Genomic DNA, 12,231 nt, shown 5'->3' with positions numbered 1-12,231 from the left:
TAATGAGGCAGGATTAGTGTAGGGTGCGGCCTGCATCTAAGATATATGTGTGTGTCCTCGTGAGGCTCTCTCCTCTTTGCATCTGGATCTTGTGTCCAGTTCGTGATCAAGTGACCTCCCCAGAGGCCTGCTGTCTGACCTGCTGATTCTTGGATTCGCTGGCCTCCACAGCCCCTTGGGCTGGTGGCCTATTGTGTGACCTGATTCACCAGCTTCCACAGCCTTGTGAGCCAGCAGCCTGTAGTCTGAACTGCCAATTTGGGTTTATCAGCCCCTGCAGCCACATGGTTTGGGAAAAACCTATGCCTGACCTATGAATTTGGGACTTGCCAGACTCCACAACCACATGAGCCATTTCCTTTATTTGGTTTGTGAGTTCTGTGAGATATTAAAGTAAATTAGGGAAACCAAAGATAGGAGGGAGAGTACTGAGAGTACCAAAGACAGGAGAGAGAGGGAGTAGTTGATGTTAAAGATGATGGAGTGGTACAGCAGCTTGGAAAAGTAGGACACACGGGACATCTTTAACCTCCGCCTCATAGGAAGCACATTTGTGCTGATTCTTATAAAATAAATTATTTCTTTATAAGTCCATCTCTTTCCTCTTGCATTTTACTACAAGCAGCAAGGAGAAAGCACATGGCCCCTTTAAGTTCTTGCTTAGAAATCTCATCAGCCAGATATCCAAGTTCATCACTTACAAGTTCTACCTTTCTCCAAATGTTTGACCAGGGCGTAACTTTAGTAAGGGTGGGGCAGGAGTCATGCCCTCCTGCAAGGCTGCAACCCGAGACACACCTACACCAATCCAGCCTCATTAACATGTAGAGGTCAGGAGCCATAACACATAAAATGGTGGACACCACAGGATACTGGGAATCGTGGCCTACCTAGCCAAGTTGACACATAACCCCAACAATTGCAGATTCCATATACCTTATTTGCACAGTCCCACTTAATCATTCCATGTGAGTCACAAACACCATGGCTAGAAGGGCCATATTAAGTAATTCACTGCATTGCACTTAAAAATGAACTGTGCAAAATGAAAACAGAACTTAAAGATTTGGACAATTCTTTTGTACAAACTAAGGACACATATCCTAGAATGTTCACCAAGGGCGTGGCTACACAATCTTTTGTTAAAGAGATTACGCCTGTAACTGATGGATCTACCCACCCACCACAGCAGAAAACCCATTAGCTTAGACTGAAGGCGACAGAGAAAGAAAGGAAAGAACACCGTCTGCTTCTTGGAATTCTACAGGCAGGAAACAGACCAAAGGATCTACATCTGTTGTCCCCCAAGAAAAGAAAAGGACCATCCCTGAAGCATTTCTGAGATCAGCAGAACTGTTGGAAGAAGGAAGGGAAGCAGGGTTGTCTTGATTTCAAAGGGTGGGGTCACAGTCTCCTGGATGTCGAAGGATAGGGCCACAGCCTCCTGGGTTTCAGAGTTGGATTTTTGCCAACTCAGTTCCAAATTGTAAGGTTGCCATTAAGGTGTGCCAAGAGGATGGGGCAGCCATGCAAAACCAAGTAGGTGGGCTGCCATGCTCAAGGGGCAGAAGTAGGGGACTGCTGTGGTCAAGGGAGTGGTGTCTCCACTCAGATGGACTAAGATGATGTGGTCGCCTAAACCTGGGGAAACAGAGTTGCAATCCTAATGGGCCTGGAAGGCAGAGATGAAGCCCAGGGTAGAGGGGCCTCCACCCAGAATCGAGAGGCTGTGGTCAGTAGCCAGACTCTGGAGTGGAGGGCATTACGCACACGGTCTCAGAGAACAGAGAATTATTTTCAAGCCATGAAAGCTAATGTAATTTCTTCTGCTGGGTTTTGGACTTGCTTGGTGCCTTTTACCTTTTTCTTTATGATTTCTAATGGAATTGTCTACCTTGTGTCTGTTCTACCATTGTACTTTGGAAGCAGATAACTTGTATTCTAGATTTCACAGGTTCACAGATGAAGAGGAATTTTGCCACAGGATGAAATACGTCTAAATTCTCACCCATATTTGATTTAAATGACTCAGAAAATGTGATTTTAGACTTGGACTTGCTTTAAGACTCTTGGGATGATGTAATGGGGTGAATGCGTATTACATGTGGGAAGGACATGAATTCTGGGGGCCAAAGTGTAGACTGTTATCCCCATTTTGTGTCCCCACCAAAATATGTGTTGTAAATCCTAACCTCTAAAAAAAAAACCTCTATGCCTGTTATAATCCCATTTGGGTATGGGTTGTCTTTGTTATGCTAATGAGGCTGGATTACTGTAGGGTGTGTTTGAGTCAATCTCTTTTGAGATATAAAAGAGATTAAACAAGCAAGTGAGTGAGCAGAGATGGGGGAAAAGAGATGCCAAGCCACATGAACGTTGTCCAGGAGCAGTATCTCAGAAGAGACTTTCCTCTAGAGCCGACAGAGAGAGAAAGCCTTCCTCTAGAGTCAGCACGCTGAATTCAACCTTCTAGCCTTCTAAACTGTGAGAAAATAAGTTTGTTTGTTAAAATCATCCATTCGTGATTTTTCTGCTATAGCAGCTCTAGAAAACTAAGACAATATTCTTCACCCAACTTCCCCAAATGCTAAAATCTTACCCACAGTAAAATGATCAAATCCAAGACAGTAATACCTATAAATACCAATCTACAGACCCCACCTCTCTTCTGTCAGTTTGTTGTACTGTAATGGCTTGTGTGTTGCACTGATACTGGAGGCTTTGCTATGTGTATTTCAAATATCAGCAGGGTCACCCATGGGCAGGTTTCAGTGGAGCTTGCAGACTAAGGAAGACTGGGAAAAGGACCTGGAGGTCTACTTCTGAAAAAATTTGCCAGTGAAAACCTTACAAATAGCAGTGGAACATTGTCTGAAATAGTGCCAGAAGATGAGCCCCTCAGGCTAGAAGGCACTTAAAATATGACTGTGGAAGAGCTGCCTCCTCGAATTAGAGATGGCCTTAATGGCATGGATGGAGTAAAGCTTTTAGGACCTTCATTTGCCGATGTGGTGTGACTCAAAATGAGAAGAAACAGCTGCAAATATCCATTAATAATCTCAACATAGCATGTATGAAGTATGAATGTAGTAAAATTGGAAGTTGTCAAATATGAAATGAATGCTTGAGAGAACTCAAGTAAGTCAACTCTTGCAAAGAATTCAATCAAGTTACTTTTTAACTGTACAGCATTTATGTACAGAGTTATGTCCTAAGTTTTCTAAACAATAAAGTTTATAACTTTAACTTTAAAATATGTTTGGCATACACGTGGATGCAATTTGCATACATGTAATATAATATTAACTTCTGTAATAATTTAATGTAATGCTAACATAGCAAAAGTCTAAAAAATACTGGAAATTTTATCTAACAGGAATACCTTTAATTAATATATCAAGTGAGTTTTGTTTTTTTATTATGGGACACAATGCTTGATATTACCCTAAATATGCAAATAAACGAGGTATTAGGCACATTAAGAGGAGGCAAAATTCAGTATTTATTTCTCATGCAAAATACGTTTCTGTTTTGCAACAATGAGTGTGTTTCTAAATTTGTCTTCGAAGAAAGCAACAAAGGGCATTTATCAGAACATTATGTTTATCTTTTATCAGAATGATTATGTATCTCCATGTAAGGAAATTGAACAATTCCTTGAGGAAATAAATTAAATGAGTATTTAGATAAAAAAAATTATATAAATTTATTTTATTTTCCATTTTCCTTTAGAATGGCTTTCTTTTAAGAAATTGATTGATACTGTTAGGACTCGCAAAACAAACTTGCTCATCAAGAAGTGGTGCTATTGTTACATCAATCATGTACTTCTCTCTGAATATGGCAGTTGAACAATTCCACAAAGAAGTAAAAATGTACATTTCATGAATTTTGTATACAATAACAATTACATTTTCCTTTTCATTTTGGATCAACCAAGTATAACTTCATACTCAGTTCTCTCTCACTGGTCACATAAGAACACACCAGGAGCACTATAATCATGTGACGTGTGACACATCTGGTTTGCGCAAAGTGAATCAAGATGCATCTTCAGGTTGAGCACACCCTTGCGTATGTATCGTGCCCTTTGCGATCACTCTCACCCCTGTTGGCTATCAGCAGTAGTCCAAAGAACTGTGAAGACACAGCATTGGAAGACAGCAAGTGAATGAGCAAGTTTTTAAGTATTATTTCAAGAGAAAAAAACACTCGTGGAGATCTGCAAAGGGCCCGCCAACAAGCATCGTATGACAAACGAAGGAATTATTTGTGAATGCCTTGTACGTATTATATTCTGACTATCTCAGACCTGAAGAACAAATTACATGTTCCAAATCAGTTTTTTTACTTACTAGTTTTTTTTTTTTTAGTTTTCAAATATAAATTTTTGTGTTAACATTCAAATTTGAATGTAAATTTTATGAATTTTTCTTGTTTTATAAATTTTATTTATTTTCAATTTTTGAAATGCATTTGCCACAGTGGAACCAAATTTAAAAAGTGACAAAATTTTAGATCCCAGTAAAATAAGATGCCAACAACTAAGTGGATGCAAAAATGAAAGCTGGCAGAAGATAAAAAGGAAAGGATTTGTGAATCACTAAAGACAATTCCAAAATTAAATTTCTTTTTAAAATGCAACGAATCGGAAAAAATTTATTCCATTGAATGCTCAAGTTTAATGGGTGCAAATCATCGCACTAGTACCCCTAGCACTGAAAATACTAATGACAATATGAATATAACAGGATTTGTTCAAATTCTGCAACCATTCTTTGCTGTAGTAAAAAAAAAATAATGGTATAGAAACTATTTTAGAATCTGAAATTGTCACATCTACAGACCACATAAATAGCAGAAATACAGATCCTGCTTTGTAGAATAATTTTTCTTCTAATGATGTAAATTATTGGATCGCAAGAAGTCCAAGTGATTGTCAGCATCACGGTGGGAAGTCTGAAAATTCATGTTGAAAACTTCTGGAAGGTAAACAAACAAGGTTCTGTAGCCAGAATATATATATTTAAGGTGAAAAGCTAATGTTGAAAATTAGAAGAGGGAGTGGCTACCGTATTCTCCATCAGTCAGCTCTGTATACTGTTTCGTTTGCAAACTATTCAGTACTAAATCATTTCATTTTTTATTTGCTACAGGTGGACTTAGTGATTGGTGCGACTCGAAAATGATTGATAACCACGAAAACAGTTCAATTCACAGAAACTGTGTGTTTTCATATTTAAACTGAAGGCATGGTTTTGGATTAGTTCATGAACCGGAAACACAAATTAATGAAGAACTTCAGTACTGGAAAGCCGTTTTGCAACGGCATTGTTGCTGTCATTATAACAACTGCTGAAAGTGGGTTATTTTCTCGAGGAAAAAATGAAGTGTTTGGATCCCCACAAAATGGAACTTTTGGGGTTTACTTGAATTTGTTGCTCAGTTTGATCCATTTTTAGCAGATCGCATCTCAAAAGGTGGTAATACAGGAAAGAGCAACCCATTGTATATGTCTAAAACAATGTATGAAGAATTAATAAACTTAATAAGTGGTAAAGTTCGATCATTATTTTCAGTGAAAGAAGTAAAGCTCACTATTTCAGTTCATATTTTATATTTAATATTTCACATTTTATGTTTTAAAAAGTCATACCAGTGAAGAAATTTCAAATCAAGTACTTCACTATTTGTGTGAAGTTTGCAAAATTGATTTTTATAAGTGTAGAGGCCAGTCCAATGACAACGCTGCCAATATGTCAGGGCGTTATAAAGATATTCAACAGAAAATGTTAGAACGTAATGAATACGCCATTTTCATACCACCACAAGCTGCAACATTCACTTCATCTTGTAGGATGTAGTGCATCATATTGTTGTCTGGAAGAAGCTGATTTTTTTTTCTACTGTTCAGTTAGTCTACATATTTTTTGTCACCTCTACTCACTGATGGGCAATTCTTAAAACATATTTAGGCACCGATTGAATATGAAAATGTCTGTCTAATACATGTTGGGAAGTGCATGCTCTAGGAACGAGTGCAACCCTGGAATGGCATACTCAGATTCTAGATGCCTTAGGAAATATTGCTGAAGCCCAGACACAAAAAGGAGATACCACAAGAGAAGCGGAAAACATTGCCAGCAAAATGCGAACGCTAGTGTGTGTATTTATGTCGGTTATGTGGAAAAATATATTGCAGCATTTTCATTAGACGAGCCAAGCTCTCCAAGATTCAGAAGTAAATTTAAAGACATGAAGGGAGCTCTACCAGGGTATTTACATAATTTTAAGAGAATATTTTTAAAATTTTGAAAACACAGCAAAACAAATACTAATTATCAAGCAGTTCACCGTCGCAGAAGCATTAGAAAGAAACCACTAAATGACGGACGTGCTCCAGAAGTACTGCCCCATGGGGTTTCCAAGGCTATAATCTTTACGGGGAAACCCTGGTGGTATAATGGCTAAGAGTTCGGCTGCTATCCAAAAGGCAGGCAGTTTGAATCTACCAGGTGCTCCTTGGAAATCCTGTGGGGCAGTTCTATTCTGTCCTGTAGCGTTGCTACGAGTCACAATCGACTCAACAGCAAGGGGCTTGGTTTTGGTTTTAAATCTTTATGGAAGCAGACTGACTGCCACATCTTTCTCCCATGGAGTGGCTGGTGGGTTCAAACCACCGACCTTTCAGTTAGCAGCAGAGTGCTTAACCACTATACCACCAGGACTCCTTTTCTAAAGAGACTGGCCTGTAGTTTGTACACTGTCCTTCAACTTGGCTTCATTTGATGTCTCTTCGAGGTTAAACACAAGTTATGTATTTTGGTAGGAGCAGACAGCATATCATATCAGGAGGCACTGACATCCATAGTTCTCATGACTGGTGATGTTAACTTGGATCATTTGCCTAAGGTGGATCACCAAGGTTCTCTACTGTAGAGTTACCAGTTTTCTCTTTGTAATTAATACCTATCTTCTGGGGAAATATGTCAACTCTATGTGAATATTCCATTTCTCTATACTTTTGCCCATAAATTTTAGCATCCACTGATGATTCTTGCCTGAGACAATTTTTAGAGTGTAGTTTGGCAAATGGCGATGGTCTGTTTCAATCATTTCTTCAGCATTTGTAAATTGGAATTCTACAGTAAGAGCCTTCTCTTCTCCCCCAATTATTTATTTATTCTTTTTTTATCATCATAAACTTATACATATTTGTTTTATCCCATGGGTTATAACCTATTACTATTATTATTTATCTTGTTACTTAAATTGCCCCATGTTTAGCCATTGGGAGCCCCTTTAAATTGGTTCCTGTGTCCTTTCAACATGCCCCAGTTATTTTTTGGGCATGTTCTTACTTTTTGGCATTGGAAAATATTCCAGGCTCATCTTTTTTTTTCCTTCTTCCAGCTCAGAAAGCAACCATTTCTCCAAGAAGTCCTCGTTTCCTTCTTCCTTCCTTTTTTTCTTTCATTCTCCCTTTACCTCCCGCCCTCCTCCTTTCCTTCCTTCCTTTATTGGCAAGTGGCAATTAAACACCAAGACCTGGGCACTAGGTATGTTCACCACTACTTCATTGTCATTGTTTCTAGGCTCTCTCTGCAGACAGACAGAACTAGGAACTATATGTACACGCACATTATTACCTATCTATCTGCATGTATACACACGCCTATTATCTATTTCTTTATCTATTTATCTCAAACCATGAGTTCATGCTGATAACTTCGATTCCAGCGAAACACCACAGGGTTCATTCTAGCTGTCTCCCTTTCCTTATCCGTAATTCCTTTCACCAACACCGCATATAATAACAACGATAAAAACGTATTGAGTACCTACTTTATCGAGACTATGCTAGGTCCTTTACATACATATCTCATTTAATCTTTACAACAACTGTACAGAATACTAATTTTACCTGCATCTTATGGAAGATGAAAATGAGATACTGAGATGTTAAGTAATGTGACTAATTACTTATGAAGCGTTAGGGCCAAGATTTGGACTCAAGTAATCTGACTCCAGGATTCATGTTCTCGACCACTATGCCTATCCCGCTAATAAAGCCTGAGAAAGCCAGCACAATATAGACCAACCTCACCCCATATACACAGATGTCATTTTCTAACCAGACAGATAAAAGAATTAAACATAAAAACTCAAATAATAAAAAGTTAGGAGAAAAGATGAATGAATATTCAGTCTCAGGCTGGAGAGAACTCAGTGAGCTTTTAAGCCTCTACTCCCCAGCTGCATAGTAACCTCAATCACTTCGTCTCTCAGCTGTAGCAGTAATCAGTTAAAAAAACGAAGTTGCAGCTGCTTGCATTTTTTTCTCAGAGATCGTTCCTGGCTTGTCTGCCTTCCTCCCTGTTTGCACTCACTTTGTATTACTTTCTCTGTCAGACCGACTGGCTTTGAATTAGAGCTTCCTCTTCTCATTGTCCTGTCAGCATTTGGCACCGCGACCCCAGACTGTTGGTTTTGGCACTACTGACCCAGTAACTCCATAGGAAACTGACCCAGTAATTATCCTCTTGGCTCTGTTCACCTAGGCCACATGCCTACTGCCAACCCAAGGTCTCAGAGCTTCACCTCACCTCGCCGGCCCCCATCTGTCCAATGCAGGAGATTGTGGCCAAAGAGTAATGGAAAACACGTGCAAACAGAAGAGAAGATACTTAGGTTTGAATATGCAGTAAAGTGTAAAACTTCTATTCTTCATGATAACATATTATTCTATGAGTGTATGCATACATGATGGACTAGGAAGAGAGGCCTGGTGGTCTACTGAAAAATCTGGCCAGTGAAAACACTATGAATAGCAGCAGAACATTGTCTGATATAGTGCCAGAAGATGAGCCCCTCAGGTTGGAAGGCAAACATAGCAACGATTGTGTGGATGGCACAGGGACTGGGCAGTGTTTTGTTCTGTTGTTCATGGAGTCCCTGTGAGTCGGAACTGACTTGGCAGCACCTAACAACAACAACATATGCATACATAAAGGAGTTCTGGTGGCACAATGGTTAAGTGCTGGGATGCTCTGTGAGAGAAAAGACTTGGCGATCTGCTCCCCTGAAGATTTCAGTCTAGGAAACACTACAGGGCAGTTTTACTCTGTCCCATAGGGTTGCTATGAGTTGGAATTGACTTGATGGCACACAACAACAATACGGATACATATGTATATCCATGCATATACATAATAATTGATTTTATTGCTAACATCTCTTGAGCACCTACTATTTGCCCAATACTACTGATTTTTCCACAAATTTATATTTTGAAAACTCAAACCTACGGGAAAGCTAAAAGGATAGTACATGAGCATCCATATACCCTTTACCTACATTCAGCAATCAAGAACTGAGTTTTCCAATGTCCACTGCAGCATTATTTATAATAGCCAAAAGGTGGAAACAAACCAAGAGTCCCTCAACAGGTGAATGGATCAACAAAATGTGGTATATACATACAATGGAATATTATTTAGTGATAAAGAGAAATGAAGTCCTGATACATGCTACTGTATGGATGAATCTTAAAAATATTACATTAAGTGAAATAAGTCAGACACTAAAGGAAAAATATTATATAATCCCAAGTGTATGAAATAACTAGACTAGGCAAATGCATAAAATGAGTTTCTTCATGGTTACCAAAGGGGGAAATATGGGGTTTGTCTTAGTCATCTAGTGCTGCTATAACAGAATTGCCACAGGTGGATGGCTTTAACAAAGAGACATTTATTCTCTCACAGTCTAGTAGGCTACAAGTCCAAAATCAGGGCGCCATCTCCGGGGGAAGGCTTTCTCTCTCTGTCGGCTCTGGAGAAAAGTCCTTGTCATCAATCTTACCCTGGTCGAGGAGCTTCTCAGGTGCAGGGACTCCGGATCCAAAGGATGTGCTCTGTTCCCGGCACTGTTTTCTTGGTGGTATGAGCTTCCTGTGTCTTTCTGGTTGCTTCTCTCTTTTATATTTCAAAAGAGATTGGTTTAAGACACAATCTGATCTTGTAGACCTCATCAATGTAACTGCCGCTCAGCCATCTCATTAACATCACAGTAACAGGATTTACAACATATAGGAAAATCACATCAGATGACAAAATGGTGGACAATCACACAACACTGGGAATCACGGCCTAGCCAAGTCGACAGATATTTTTGAGGAGAACAATTCAACCTATGACAGGGTTGTTATTACTGGGGGCTAAGCTTCTGTTTCGGGTGATGAAAAACTTTTGGAAATAGATAGTGATGATGGGTGCACAACACGGTGAATGTACTTAGTGTCACTGAAAATGTACATTTTTTATTAAAATGGCAATTTTTTAGTTACATGTATTTTACTACAATGAATTTGTTTTAAAGAACTCAATTTTCCTGCCAGATCTAAATATTGTCTCTATACCAAAAATTTATGTGCATTTTGCATCTCGTTACATGTCATGTGTTTCAGGGGTCCCATGGCCACCCCAAATTCAATGATTTGGGCGAAGGACTCACAAGGCTCAACAGCAGGTCACACTCATGGCTAAGGCTTATTACAGCAAAGGGTATAGAACAGGAACAGCAGAAAAAAGGTATGCATTGGGTGGAGTCCAGAGAGGCTTTCAAGTCCTTCCCTCTCCAGGGCACAAAGGACATGCTTTCTCTCAGACGACATGTGTAGAACACCTCTGCTCAGGGAAGCCCCTTCAAGTCTCAGGGTCCAAAGCTTCTATGGAGGGCTGGTCACATAGGCACATCCTACTACATGACCAGCCACGGCAACTGAAATATAGGATGCTAACAATAAAAACAATAAAAACAGCTGCACAGCCTCAATCTTGATGTTTGTGCAATGCAATCCTGACAAGCTGGGATGTCATGGTCCATGGATCCGGGTGGATACAATAAAATCATCAACATTAATATAAAGAACCTTCCTTCCAAGGACCACATTCCCACAGGTTGGAAAAGGGTCGATTACGGGTCTAGGTTCCGTTAGAGACATGCAAGGAAAGAGCAGCCAGATGTGCTGGGTTAACGCCCCACATCATATCTTTGCTTGTGCTGTTCCTGTCATTTGAACTGCCTTCTCCCAGAAGCCTAGCTCAAGTCCCACTTTATCTGCAGCAACCTCACAGGGCCCTCCCATATAAGCAGGATCATACATTGAGGTATTCCCTAAACATGTACTCAGTGAAGGAACCTTGAATGAAGCTTTTCTCAGACCCATTAAATCCAGTAGTCTCTTCCTTTTCCCTGAATTTTCCACTTACTACACAATTAATACCTAGGGATACCTCTTGTGTTATTTTCTGATATTGTCATTTAATTTTTCAAGTTTAAATTTCATCCTTAACCAGATGTCCTATGAGGATCGTGTCTTAGGTCACTTTAAATATATTCTGGCACTCCCAGGACGGAGTACTGATTATAACGTACACTTGCTAAATATTTGTTGACACTGGAGATCTCTGATTCAAAAATTACCCTCCTACAACTTGATTTTTAGTTAACATATGAGTAATAAAGAATGAATTATACAGCTGTGGCCAGCTGGGAAGGGTTTGCCCTACTACTAAGTAAGATAAGCAAATTCAAGCCTTCCAGTCTCTTGTGTAACCCAGACTTGAAAAAAAAATAGTACAAAGAAAAATGAATTTTAAAAAGAATATGTGTCACAGAGAAGAAATGCCTTAGCTGTCTTAACTATTAGAGACAGCACTGTGTATATTACATGACATTGCTTCAATACAGCAGAGTATAGAACTCTACAAATGAAAGTAACCTAAGAAGTTCCTGTCGAGGACTTAAAAAAAAAATTGATAAGGAAAATGAGACTGTCTCAAACTACCTAATGTGATAAGATGGTTTCAACCCAGCTAATGTGCGGGTTTGAGGTTACTTGAAAGAAAGAAGCCACTGCACCAATCTCCACTGGAAGTCTCCCAGGTTGGTTTGTTGCTGTAAGTAGCGATACCAGACAAGAAAGATCCATGTGTCACATGCATCGCCATCCTAGAGTTCCATTGCTTGGCCAGTAGCACAAGCCACCAGGACAGTGTTCATCGCTAATTAGGATAGTGCTTCTCGAACTTTACCGTGCACAGGAAGAACTTGGAAGACTTGTAAAACACAGATTGTCAGCCCACTCCCAGAATTTCTGATTCAGTAGGCCTAGGATGTTGCTGCTGTTGTAGGTGCCATCGAGTCAATTCTGACTCATAGCGACCC

Source organism: Loxodonta africana, chromosome 26 (genome assembly GCF_030014295.1).
Source record: "Loxodonta africana isolate mLoxAfr1 chromosome 26, mLoxAfr1.hap2, whole genome shotgun sequence".
In the NCBI taxonomy this organism is placed as follows: Eukaryota; Metazoa; Chordata; class Mammalia; order Proboscidea; family Elephantidae; genus Loxodonta; species Loxodonta africana.
Note: the sequence above shows the minus strand (reverse complement) of the source record.